Source organism: Brassica oleracea, chromosome C3 (assembly GCF_000695525.1).
Source record: "Brassica oleracea var. oleracea cultivar TO1000 chromosome C3, BOL, whole genome shotgun sequence".
Taxonomy (NCBI): domain Eukaryota; kingdom Viridiplantae; phylum Streptophyta; class Magnoliopsida; order Brassicales; family Brassicaceae; genus Brassica; species Brassica oleracea.
The window spans coordinates 37,129,682-37,143,300 of NC_027750.1; positions in this window are offsets into that span (position 1 = coordinate 37,129,682).

Genomic DNA, 13,619 nt, shown 5'->3' on the forward strand with positions numbered 1-13,619 from the left:
TTGTAAAATAGTGAAATCTTGGGCTTCAAGTCGGCTGTGACCAAACGAACTTTCTGCGCGCTTCGCTATCGATCGACACCACTATCGATCGACACCATGACTTGTGTATCGATCGATTCTAGCTCTACAATATCGACCGATTGTCAATCTCGATGGTCATCTCGGGTGCTTGCTCCAAATATCTCCAGAACGCTCCAAAATCATCACTTATCTCCAAAACACTCCTAATCTTATAAATATAATAAATAGACTCTATAATACAATAGTTATTAGTAAAACACCTATAAACTATGGATGAAAATGGGTCAAATCCATAGTCTATCAACTTCCTCAGCCTTACCCTTTTGTTTGTCCTCAAGCAAAACAAACAGGCAGTCTCTCTGAAAGAGGTTTTAAAACAGCAGGGACTCACATGATTTAAAACTTAGAATCATCAACTCTATAATATTGCAATCCACATCTAAGAAATCCTAATCACAAAAGCACATCATACCATATCCTAGCTTAGCAATCAAATTCATCTAGCCAACAACTTAGCATAATCTTGTCTTTCATTCCCCTCTACCAACCTCATTTCTTAGCATAAAATAAAAATGAAGGCTTTACCTTGGGAGTATCGATCACAAGATTCAAAGATTCTCAAACAAGTATCTGGACCTGTAGGTAAACATTAGTTCATATCCTCTCTCTCTCTACTAATTTTCTCTCTTGGTTAAAAATATGCTTATATGCAAGATCATTAACCAAGATTGGACATGCTTCCATGAATCAAGTCTTAATGGTAGTTCTTATCCTCTCTCTCTACTAATTTCTCTCCTAGTCAAAGTCTGCTTATATTTGCAAGATCATTGACCAAGATTGGACATGCTTCCATGAATCAAGTCTTAATGGTGGTTGCCACCGAGTCCTGTTCACTTCTTTTTGACATATATCCTGGGATTATTTGTGAAGCAAGCCTTAATGGTTTTAGCCACCAAGTTCTGTTCGAATTCCTTCCTAATAAATCTCTAATATAATAATATATTTTTTTTTAAGTATAAAAATCTATATTTCAAAAATTGAGAGAGAAAGGGTGATAAATCTATATACACAAGGCTTTACCTTCCAGACTTGTTTGAAGAATCCTATCCCATGTATACCAAGCCCCAAGACAAGCAGTTGTGTCAGGTTTAGTGTTGGAGGTCAGCTTTGGTTCCTTCAAAACAATCTTAGCAAGAGTGGATAGTTGACAGGTTGATCCACTTTAGTATCTTTAGTACTATCTGCAATCAGTAAGTCTAGAATGGTGCTAAAGAGTGGTTAGATATCTAGCAAAATCTATAAGTTCATCATCCCCTTCTTGACTCAATAATAACTTACTTTGAAAACATTTTAATAAAACTAATAAGTAATTAAATATCAGTAAACCTTTCCCCATACTTAAACTACACTGTCCCCCGTGTAAATTCAGTCGGAGTTATGGTTAAAAATAAATCATAAGAACTCAATGTAACAAGTAGGAACGATATACCAGACCGGAATAGATGTCGACCGATGTAAGTATGTTGATGTCGGTCGGCGCATGTATGTCAATGTCGATCGATGTCGACTTGTTCGCGTCGGTCGATACAGATGGCAATCGTCTACTCGGATCTTCTTTTTTTTTTATGACCTGCAATAAATAAAAACCAACATAAATAATAAATTAATAAAAACTTAATAAATATTACCTAATAGTGGGTTGCCTCCCACTCAGCGCTTTGTTATAGTCATTTAGCTTAACTTTGGAGGTGTTTTGGCTAATAGTGTGGAGAACTGGGACTTGTTGGAAAGCAAGTATCCATCTCCTCTTTGCGCTTGTTGAATCATGTACCAGTGAAGTCTCTCATTGCTTCATCTCCTCTGCGCCATTTATCCTTCATTGCTGCAGTTGTGTTTTCAATCCTCTGCAGTCTTTGACCAAGACTCTCAAGGTTGAATTGGTGTCTGGTAAGTGCGGTATAAGTGTCAGCTGAGGTCTCCTTTCCATGGTTAGGTGTGTTGGACATGTCGGATGTCTTCTTTGGCACTAGCATGCCTCGGTTTGTATCAATGTCGATCGATGTTGAACTGATGGTGTCGATCGATTTGTTGTTGCGTCTGTCGATCGATATCGATACTTCCGGTCGACGCGCAATGTAACTCTGAATCTCCACCAACTCCCCTTGTATAGCTTCAACCCTGGAGGTCAATGCACTGATTGTAAGATCCATTGGGAAATAGATGTCATCACATCTCCCATCAAGCTTCTCTTCTATAGTTTCCAGCGCTCTATAGATCCCTTCTACCAACTGGTCTATCTCTTCTCTGGTGTGGGAATCCGGTTGAGATTTCATCGTGTGTGGGTGTGGCAGATTGATGTCGATCGATGCGGCCAAACGGTTGTCGATCGATGTGTGATGGTGTCTGTCGATTGATGGTGATTGACTGCTGTCGATCGATTTGGGTCGTCTGAGTCGATCGATGGAGGTCGAGCAATGTCGGTCGCGTTCTGAATTCTGGCTAAGTCCTTCTTCATCTCCTCCATGCAAGTAGTTAGCCAACTTATACTATCATTCAATGGGTAGTAGACACCATCAAGCTTCATCTGGAAGGCTTCTTTATTCCTCTCATGTTCACCACAGTCTCCATAGAACATCTCATTGATCTCATCTTTTGTGTAGATCTCTGGTACCAACTGTGTTTGTGTGAATGAGCTAGCATGTTCAGGAAGACATATGTAGGCTGGTTCATCTCTTGAAGCTCTTTTCAGAAGTCTTCTGATATCCTTGGTGTGAACAGGAATTGTGTGTCCATCTAGATCTCTGGCAAATTCGCGGTCATCTCTGTAGACTCCATACTCATCTTTCTCTTCCCTATAAAATTTCCTGTTACCATAAAGGTCATAAGCCCTTTTGTTGAATTATGGCTGTCTGGCGACCGTTGGGACGTCTGTGTTGATTGATGGATGAGTTGTATGGCAAGATCGTTGTTTGAAGTTGTTTTCTATGCCACCAGCTGTGTTATAGAACTCCTTTGTAGTCTTCTGTTCGCGGTTGCTGCGTTGATACATGAACATATTATATGCTCCATCGGCTGTCTGAAGGATATCTGCGATATCTTCTCGAGATACGTGTAGTGTGCGGCCGTCTATGGCTTTTGCGAAGCCATTAGGGTCCCTGAAAATACCAAATTCGTCTGGAGTTAGATACTGGTTATCTAATTTTTCTTTTTTGCTTACAGTGGTTTTCGGTATTGAACGGTTGTCGATCGACGTGGTATTGTTGGTGTCGATCGATTGTTGAGGACGAGTGTTGATCGATTGTTGAGGACGAGTGTCGATCGATTGTTGATGACGAGTGTCGATCGATTGACTGGAACGAGTTCTTTCCCAAGCAGCTTCAGCTTGAAACTGATATGTATCATCGCGCTTTTGCATGTTGAGCAGCTCCTCGACTGTGAAACTATCTTGTAGTTTATCTGCTCCTGTTGTGTAGGTTACTGTTTCTACTGCGAAGCTCTTGTGGTGGTGTTCATCTGCCCAACTACCAATCGAGTAGTCTCCATCTCGCACACGGTTGAAGTCCGTGTCGATCGATGGGTAGGCGATAGTGTCGGTCGATGCTCGGTCTCAGTATCGTTGTTGAGGTTGGGTGTCGATCGATGGCAAGCTTGTCATGTCGAATGATGGTGTATTCCATTTCCAAGAGGAATGATGTGAGAGTTTATCTTCCTCATCAAGGATGGCTTTGTACTCAATGGCTCGTTCCTCCTCAAAGTCTTCATCATACTCGTCTGTATGCATATTTTATCTTGTGTAAGCGTCAATAATGGGGTTGTAGTAGTCATTCTCCCAATCATCTAGACTACTATCGACCGATTCGTCATGTGGTATGTCGGTCGATTTCTGGTGACTACTATCGATCGGTGTTGCTGTGTGAGTCTCGATCGATTCTGAATATTCAGTTTCGTACTCATCTCCACAGTGGCAAGCTGCAATTATTCCTGGATCATTGAATCTTTTGGGGATCGTCTGTGGCTTCTTGACTGGGATAGGGTCGTAGTGGGCATTAGGATCGATGAGTGTTAGACACAACTGGTTGGTTTGAAAGTTGCACACTGCTCCCACTGTTGACAAGAAAGCTCGCCCAAGTAGTAGAGAAGAGTTCCAGTTTAACTTGATATCGAAGACATGGAAATCAACTGGAACTAGGGCATTACCAATCTGCACCTCTAGGTCTCTCACAATTCCTCCTGAGTTCTTCTGGGAACAATCCACAAAAGTGAACAATTCCTGCGAAGGCTGCACCTGCAGACCCAGATGGTCTGCCATAACCCTAGGTAGGATGCTGACTAATGCTCCTGTGTCGCACAAAGCATGTGGGAATTCAATACCCTGCACTGTGCATGGTATTGCAAATTGCCCAGGATCACTCTTCTTTTTCAATGTAATCATTTTCCTCATCTTTTCTCTAGCTTCACAGAACATTCTCCTAATGTCTTCCTCTTTCTCTCTGGTTTCTCTGAAGAACATCCACAATCTGTAGCTGTAATAAGCTTCTTCGAATGGCTTATGTAGAGGAATCGTGAAGACTCTCTTTTTGAAATTTTCCTTTTCCTTTTCATTAGCCCCCCTCTTCAGATGTTTCACCACTTTTTCCTTTCTTCTCCTTAGGGTTCTTCCTGTAGAAACTCTATCCTCTTCCATAGGATCATCTCCATCATCTGAAGGTGTCTTGACAGGCTCCGGTGGTTGTTCTGAAGGTTTAGGTTTGGGCGTGAGTGCGTTAAGTCGTGCTACGTCTATCTTCGGCATCTGCACTCGGTAGGTAATAGGTGCACGTCGATCGATAGGTGGTGATGGCTGTCGATCGATATTAGCTTCTGAATATCGATCAACGTTGCTGTTGGCATGTCGATCGATTTGGACTTTGTCAGGGCTGGGCGGATATGGGTGTTTTGTTGCGAACTCCTCGTAAGTTAGAATCTTCACGGCATTGCAAGACGCGGTTGACTTCGTAGGCGTTGTCGATCGATGCTCTCGTACTCCTGTCGATCGATTTGAGTTGGTGTATGTCGGTCGATGCTCGGTGGCTGGTGTCGATCGACACCAATGTGACCCGCCGAAACTCATCAAACTTTCTACCTCGAAGTCGCCTTCTTGCAGCTTCTCTTCCTTCACCATTTGCCAAAAGTCATCTTCAATAATGGCATTCACGTGGTGCTTCATCACATCATCCTCTACTCCTCTTGTTGAAGCTTCCTGCCTCCTAATAGCATCTCCTGTCTGCACAACCTGCATCTCCATCTTCTTCACATGAAAACTCAAAGTTTCGAACTTTGTGTTCAGGTTGGTGTAGACAGAATCTATCTTCCCATTGAAGTCCACTGTCATTCGCTGCTGTGTCTCAAGAATCCTATCGAGCATCTCTTCAACCTTGCTCTCTTGAGTAGGCGGCAGTGGCTTCTGGTAGTAGGAACTTCCAAAATTCTTGTTGTTGTTGTAGCTGTTGTTGTAGGGTTTCTGGTACTGCGAATTTTGGTTGAAGTTACTCCTATTTCCATAGGAGTTTTTGTTTCCTCCTTGGTTCCCTTGGAATCCAGCTCCACCAATGTAGTTTACTTCTTCTTCCTCTGTTCTACCCTCTACAGCTTCTGCATCTTCAACAAAGCTAACCTGCATCTTGAGAAGCTTGTGAACACTGTCCAGTTTTGCCTTCACCTCATCCATCCGATCATTCCCAAGGATCGTGGCAGATCTCTTCCTCTTAAAATCAGTGTTCTTGGTGCTGTTGCTGGATGCTTGGTTTTCAATCACCTTGACTGCCTCCTCTGGATTTCTGGTGTTGAAGTTTCCATTGCTGGAAGCATCAAGAGCCATCTGGTACTGCACCACGATGCCTCTGTAGAAATTACTGAGTATTTGTACTTCATTGAATCCGTGGTGTGGATAGTCTCTCTGGTAAGACTTAAATCTGATCCAAGAGCCTCTGAATGATTCTGCAGGCTCCTGAGTGAATGTAGTAATCTTGCTTCTCAAGTTTTCAGCACGCGCCTCATCAAAGAAATTGCATAAGAATGCATTCTTGATTTCGCTCCAGGATTTAAGAGATTCTGGTTGTAACCGCTTGAGCCAATGCAGAGCTTCTCCAGCAAGTGAATATCTGAAAAGCTTGCATAATAGGTAGTCTTCAGAAACTCCTTTGACTCTAATACCAGAAATCAGATCTTCGAACCTCTCCAGATGGTTCATAGTATGCTCATAGGATAGTCCATGGTAGGATAGTTGTCCCACAAGTGTGTAGTACTGCGCTTTCAACTCAAAATCTCTCTCAATGGTGGGAGGAAGGATGGCTGCTCTGTTGGTGTAGTAGTGATCTGGACGGTTGTAGTCAGCCAACGTCCTGGGTAGCGCAGCTTCATCTACAGGTAAGGTAGTACCTGTAGTAGTAGCATCAGGCTAAGGGATTGCTACCGCCTGAGCATATATTCTCTAACCTGGTGCATTACGCAGATGACCCTCCTGGTCATGCAGGTCTCCATTGTTGTCCAGAACATGTATCAAAGGCGCAACCATGTCTCGCGGTTCAGTATCGATCGATGTCCAAGATGAAATGTCAATCGATGTCAGGTGAAGGGTATCGGTCGACGGAAGGTTTGTGTTGTTGATCGACTGGGGTGAGCGAGAATCGGTCGACGGAACTGGTGTCTGGGTCGACGGTGGTTGAGCAGAATCGAGCGACACGGAAGTGTTGTTGTCGGTCGATAGAGCGCGCTTTCTTACGGATCATGCGTTCCAAACTTGCAGGATCTGGTGAGAATATCAGTTGAGATTCCTTGTTGCTTCTGATACTGCTGGGCATATACCTGAAAATCCAAGAAAAAAATTTCTTTCACAATACTTAACAAAAATCAGAAAATAGGCGATCAAAGCTCCCTGGCAACGGCACCAAATTTGATACCACTCAAATTATCCTAAGGAGTGATTTATACTCTCTCAAATAAGAGGTCGAGTTGTAGTACTTAGGGATCGAATCATAGGGAGCTAGAGAACCTAGAGATTCTAATATGATTTTTTAAGCAAGATGTTTTAAGATTTTTAAAAGTAAATTGAAGTTTTATATTGAACAAGTAATTGTTCAATAGCAAGTTTTGGGGTTTTGGTGGTTAAAAAGGAAATAGCTAGACTTAGGGTTTTTATTCAGGAAAGTTGAAATTATAATCCTATAGATGCCTAATGAGTTGCATTCATGATAATATAAAGCTCAACTATTTGATCAACAAGTCTTTTGGCCTTTGCGAGCATTGACTTGTTGACTATTAACTAGATCTATGATCTCAACTCTCGTTATATTGATCTGTAGAAAGTGTCGATCGATATTCCAATGGGTGTATCGATCGGTACACCTTTTGCACCATCGATCGATTATTCAAGTGTGATATCGATCGACGCGCTCTAGTCAAGCTTTATGCGCAGGTTGAGTGAATGCTTACTAAGCTTAGTAGATCAGCTCTCGCCTTGCTCATAGAAAGAAACAAAGTTCATTTAGAATGTTTTCATGATGAAAATTAGCTATGGCTTTTATCAATCAATCCTAGGGCAAGTTCTAGGTAGCTAATCTAGACACATGCATTAATGAACAATTCTAAAGATGATTATCACAACTCAGCGATCTATAGTTGGGGCTAATCCCTCATAACCTATTTAAACCCTAAAATTTAACAAGAGAACTAATCAGACATGGCTAAACAATTCATAACAACAGTTTGGTATAAAAACTTCGTAGAATAAATAAGATAAATATCAATGGAGTTTCAATCACAAATTATAACTTTGGATCTTCTCTCATATCTATCAGTAAAACAATGAAACACAAAGAAAGCATACATTGCCTCTGGCGGCAAAGCTTATATAATTAGGGTAAAACTCGTCAGGGGCAATCTTGTAAAATAGAGAAATCTTGGGTTTCAAGTCGGCTGTGACCAAACGGGCTTTCTGCGCGCTTCGCTACCAATTATCGATCTCGATGGTCATCTCGGTTGCTTGCTCCAAATATCTCCAAAATGCTCCAAAATCATCACTTATCTCCAAATCATTTCTGATCTTATAAATATAATAAATAGACTCTATAATAATATAAATATTAGTAAAAACACCTATAAACTATGGATGAAAATGGGTCAAATCCATAGTCTATCACATTTCATTAAAATATAAATATATACTTATACCCCTATAGTTAACTAATATAGATTTAAGGTTTGGAGTTAGAGGATAGTGTTTTGGGAGTGGAGTTTTAAATTTTTTTAAAAATAATAAGTAAATATTAGAAATTAAAATATATAATTTTGAAAATAGTTTCAAAAAGTATTTTTGAATTTCAAAACAAAAATTTGAAAGAAAAATTCCAAAAAAGAATTATAAAAAGTTCAAATTTAAAAATATATCATTCAAAACTATAAAACTATTTTTTATTAGGAGAATTTGCCAAATATGACTCACAACTTGATTTTAAATACAAACCTATACCCATGCAAAACTAACCTCAAAACTAACCTAAAAGTCTTGTGAAATTACAGCCAGCCCCTTGTGACCAAACAAAAAAACATAAGCCATTTTTACGAATATAGCCCCAGTAAGTCGTCTGAGTCGTCTGAGATGCTAGAAGTCTTCTAGACGACTTCCAAGTAAGTCTTCTGGTGTAGCTAATCTTAAAAATAATTTATAAATTTTTTTAAAAATATTTTGATAAGGGAAAAATTAAAATCATGTAATTATAATAGTTTTAAGTGATATAAACTAAAATATAACAAAACTGAATTGTTTTCAACATTGATGAGTGTAGGTAGTGAATCATGGTATTCTTTGGTCTAGGGTTTGGGAACATATGTTGTAATATTGTATGTAGTCATAGGGTTAGATTTTGGAAAGCTTGAATGTTTTTTTGAAAAATTAAATTTTTACCTGTAAGTGTTTATTTTGTGTATAGTAAACAATTTTGAAGTTTAGTTTGATTTTATGAAGTGTTTAGTTAGTTAATTAAGTTTAGGGGTTATGTTTAGGGTCTAGACAACTTCTATAGAAGTCGTCTGGTGAATAATTTTAGCTCGTCCATATATTCCCGCTTAAAATTTTTGAAAAAATTACTTTCCCGCTTAAATAATTAAACTAGACGATATAGCTCGTCTAGGAAGTCTTCTATTTTGGTGAGTAAAATTTTTGAAAGAATTACTTTCCCGTCTGGTGAATAATTTTAGCTCGTCCATATAGCTAGTTTTCCGCTAAAAATATTTTAGTTTCCCGCTAAAAATATTAAAGTCTTCTGGGTGACTTACAAGTAAGTCGTATAGGAAGTCGTCTGAATCAAAAATATTTTAACCTAATTGGATTTTTTTGTCTCCCTATATAAAGAAAAATTTAAACATTATCTCTCCTCCTCTCAAATGGCTGCAACAAAAATGTAATGTTCATCAATCTAAAACTCTTCAACCTCTCTCTAATCTCTTTGAAATTATAAACACTAAGCTTTATATCAATTTATTGTTTTTGTCTCATGTCTTTCTCACTAATCTATCTTTTTTTTTGCAGGTTTTTCATCACATGATTCTCATATTCCACTCATTTAAAGGTAGATCTATCAGTTTTAGATATGTATTTTTGTGTGTTCTATAAAGGTAGATTTATCTAATCTTCCACTCATTTTCTCTGTTTTTAAGCCTTTTGAACGTTTTTTTATATGCATGTTTTTCAGATCGGGATTTGATATGCAGGTTTTTTTCAGATCTGGAAGACTTCTGGGACGACTTACCTGTTAGTCGTCTAAAATATAATGCGCTAGACAACTTCCAGGAAGTCTTCCAGACGACTCTGGACTTCCTTGAAGTCTTCTGACGAAGTCTCCCTTTCATAACAGATCTGAGCGTTTTGGTAAGTTTTTATGTCTGATTTTTCTTCATTTGGTAACTTCCTTTTGTATAAAGTTCTTACTTTTGTTCCAAACTAAAACTCTCCAAACCCACTCTAATCTCTTTGACTTGAAAATACCAAATTTTATATGATTTTTTTAGTTTTGTCTCATGTCTTTCTCACTAATCTATCTTTATTTTTTTGCAGGTTTTTAATCCGATGGTTCTCATATTCCACTCATTTAAAGGTAGATCTATTGATTTTAGATATGTATTTTTGTGTGTTCTATAAAGGTAGATTTATCTAATCTTCCACTCATTTTCTATGTTTTAAGCCGTTTGAACGTTTTTTGATATGCAGGTTTTTCAGATCTGGATTTGATATGCTGGTTTTTCAGATCTGGAAGACTTCTGGGACGACTTACCTGTTAGTCGTCTAAAATATAATGCGCTAGACGACTTCCAGGAAGTCTTCCAGATGACTTCCAGGAAGTCGTCTGGACTTCCTAGAAGTCTTCTGATGAAGTCTTCTTCCATATCAAGTGGAGTCCAAGCTTGTCTTTATACATGAATGATTTATAATAGTTTTGTTTGTGGTATGTTTTGTGATTTGCATGTCTACTCTTTTAGTTGTGATTTTTTTGTAAAATCAGTAATAATTTTTCCCAAGATGTAATACATGTGCTAACAATGTGTTTACACATTTACAAATCAATGAAATAATAGACTTCAATAGCCTTTCTCTTATCTTTGGATCTCCCATATCCAATAATAAACTCCAATGACCTTCTTCTCATCTTAATAAACAAGAATGTTGGTAGCTTCATATTGATACAACATTTTAAGAAGCATTTTAATCCTTCTTCTAACTCATAACAATAATTTTCATTAGTGTCTATAACAATAATACTTAAGAGATGGAAACAAACAATAGTAACTAGTCAAAGCATATCACATTTTTTTATAAGTTTGTGTTCAAAAACTTAGTCAAATTTAGTAAAACTAAGGGAGAAAACATATTTTGAAAATATGAGTTTTACATATCTTGATGCTTTTGTGAACTGTTGTATGGTAGATTAGGCTACGTTAACAGGGTCAGGATAGGATGATGTTTTTTGTAACCTATCCTCATACCAAACTAGAATTCCGTAGGAAATTAGTTTGGTAGTGCAGTAACCTTTCGGATAATGTAATGTTTGACTTGTCTTTCTAAATTGCATTTTCACAATCAAAACACAGAGTAGTCAATAAAACATAGTCATATAAGAGATAAGTCGGTAGACGACTAACCAGAAGGTCGTCTGGACGATTTACCAGAAGGTCGTCTTGAGCCATTGCAACAAGATCAACATGTGTCGAACCTTCACTCAAAAATAACATTCTCGCTCCTTTGAAATGATCAACCACAAAATTCCAACATCCATCTTTCAACAACCATTCTCCATACACGGCATGTAACTGACGCATCATCTGAAAAAGTCAAAATAAAACACATTAACAAACATAGAATAAAGAAAACAAAAGTTTATTAAAGATCGACGCAGACGACTTCAATCTAAGTCTTCCAGGCGACTAAAATATAAGTCGTTTGGTCAAAGCAAAGGTTATTTTTGCAATTGACTTTGAAATCTGTTATCTGAGACGACTGAAAAATAAGTCGTCTACTTTTGCTTGGTTAAAAACAAAACTCCAAAAGGCTAGACGATTTACATTTCAGTCGTCATAGGTTAGTTTTGCAATTGAAAAATAAAACTTCAATATTTAATTATATATAGACGACTTACAATTCAGTCGTCCGTCCGATGACTTACATGTAAGTCGTCCAGGATTCACGAGGTTTGACCAGAACCTCGGAATAAAATCCTGGACGACTTACATGTAAGTCGTCGGGCGGACGACTGAATTGTAAGTTGTCTGGGTATAATTAAATATTGAAGTTTTTTTTTCAATGGCAAAACTAACCTACGACGACTTACATGTAAGTCGTCGAGATTCAAAACAATATTGATATTTCAATTTTCCACCAGACGACTGAAAAATAAGTCGTCCAGGAAGGTCAAAATTCCGACAAAATCCAGTCAAATGCAAAACTAACCTATGACGACTTACATGTAAGTCGGTAAGTCGTCTAGGTTCTTTGGAGATTTTCTTGTAACCAAACAAAAGCAGACGACTTATATTTCAGTCGTTTCAGAAAACAGATTTCAAAGTCAATTGCAAAAATAACCTCTGCATTGACCAGACGACTTCCAGGTAACTCGTCTACAGCCAGACGACTTACCTGAGAAGTCGTATGGACGAACATAACTGAAAAAAAAAACTCGATTTCATACCTTAAATTGGTGAGATAACTTCCTTAGCACACATAAGGCTTCTTCAGGCACAAAGAATCTCAAACGAAAGTGACCCACCCAGAATCGTTAGCTTTTATGACTCTATGAACCATAAAAAATGTAGAACCAAAATCTTGGATTTTTTTAGCTGAATGTGGAGAGAAAGTGAGAGAGATGTTGCGTTTAGTTCATAAGAATGGAGAAAGAAGAAGGGTAAATCAATTTTGTGAGCATTAAGAGCTTCAAATTGGTTGTTCATGGTGGTTGGGGTATTGATGACAATGACAATCTTGTAATTACTTGAAGATGATGAGGGTGAGAGAGTAAAAATGTCATTTTCGAAAAAAACTAAAAAATTTGATGGCATTTTCGTGAATTATATGAATTTGTAGGGTGAATAGGGCAAAACTAATTTCAAAAGAAAGAGAATTTAGTTTTGTGTTTGACTTTGAGTTTTAGGCCAATTTTGCAAAAAACTCTTTTCATTATTTATTTATATTTGTATATCTTTATATAAATAAGGGCGAAGCTAGGTTGAAAGGTATGGGTGTGTGGGAACCGAAATTTGCACTGTCGATTTCCGTTTAAATAAGGAAACTAGAAAAACCCTAATTTCCCAGAGGTCCCGGATATCTACTAATACCACACGCCAAACAAATCATAACACGATAATGACAACGATAAAGTATAAAAATCGTAAGAAGAGAGCAAAGAGAAGTCTTATTCCGAATTTGCGTATGAGCGTTTACAACAAGGTATAAGCCTGGGCTCGATAGCTGTCGGCGAGATTCCTTGTTCTAGCAACCCTAAGACGGCAAAACCTAATTGAGTCGCAGCTCGAAATAACAAAAACGAAAGTTGCCTAATTGCTCTAAGTGCTAAGTTTGCTCTGAAAAGTCCTCCCCATGCCTCTCGCCTAGGACCCCTTATATACTGGCTTCAAGGTCGGTTTACGCTTTTCCTCTTCTGCCCTTAAGCCGCCATAGCATAAAAATGGAAATATTCCATTTTTTCCGATCTTCGTAATTATCTTTAAAATTTCGTATTTATCCGCGGAAACTTGACATTTATATTCCCTTGCGAACCAAGCGTAAACCGACATGCGGTTTACGGGATGTTGGTTAAGAAATCGTAAGTTGGGCCTCGAGTCATGTCTTAGGTCCCTTTGGGCCGTCTTTCGACTCGAAGCGTTAATTACGACTTCTTTCGATAAAAAATGAACTTTCCGCGGTTTTTATGGTAAAGTTTGATTGATAACTTATAAATGGCGGGGAACGTGAGATAGGTTCGCTGCGGTATTCGGGAGATAGCATCGAAAGGTAGACGAGAATGCATGGACTGATGTCGTATCGACATTTCGGAAGAGCTCGGTCGCTACGTAGC